The following is an 878-nucleotide window of genomic DNA, read 5'->3' as shown; positions in this document are numbered from 1 at the left end:
TATGGAATTCGTTGCAAGCTGAAGTGTTGGACAAGATGAAAACAGTAGAATAAGAAGCTATGATACACAGATACACACACATGCATGCGCGACAGGCACCCATGCCAACCTCTCCTTCATTGGACGTTAAACTCTGCTTGCGAAGACTTGTTGGGGCAAGTGAAATCGAAATCGTAATTGAACCATATTCGATGACTAGCACCTGCACCAGTGGAGCACTAAAAGCACTGTCCGAGCGTGTTCATTGCCAGAGCAGCTGTCTGGCTTCTGTGCTAGTGGCTCGTAAATAGCACCATTTGAGTGTAATCATTACCAGCGTCACCTTCTAGCACTTGTGCTGGTGGCATGTTACAAAATCATTTGAGCGAGGTCGTTGGCAGTGCCACTTGACTGGCTCCCATGCAGGTGGCACGTAAAAAACACCTTTTTGAGCATGGCCGTTGCCAGTACCGTGTAACTGGGCCTCAAGCCGGTGGCACGAAAAAGCACCCACTACACTCTCGGAGTGGTTGGCGTTAGGAAGGGCATCCAGCTGTAGAATCTCTGCCAGATCAGATTAGAGCCTGGTGCAGCCTTCTGGCTTGCCAGTCCTCAGTCAAATCGTCCAACCCATGCCAGCATGGAAAGCGGACGTTAAACGACGACGACGATGATGATGATATATATATATATATACACATACATAAATGTGTATATATATTCATATATATATAAACATATATACATATATATATATATGTGTATACATATATAATATATATATGCATCTATATATATATATATATGTATGTTTACATGTATATTTATATATATCTATATATCTATATGTATATATATATATATATGTACATATCTATATATATATATATATATATATA

General features: G+C 40.1%; 1 protein-coding gene across 1 annotated transcript in view; it reads left to right on the top strand.

Annotated features, from left to right (window-relative positions):
* Positions 1 to 878, top strand: part of LOC106883766 (zwei Ig domain protein zig-8) — a 319,834-nt gene that overhangs the window by 229,551 nt on the left and 89,405 nt on the right. The window lies entirely within an intron of this gene.

Source organism: Octopus bimaculoides, chromosome 12, assembly GCF_001194135.2.
Source record: "Octopus bimaculoides isolate UCB-OBI-ISO-001 chromosome 12, ASM119413v2, whole genome shotgun sequence".
NCBI classification, from domain to species: domain Eukaryota; kingdom Metazoa; phylum Mollusca; class Cephalopoda; order Octopoda; family Octopodidae; genus Octopus; species Octopus bimaculoides.
The sequence above is the reverse complement of the archived record's forward strand: the minus strand, read 5'-3'. Positions and strand labels throughout refer to the sequence as shown.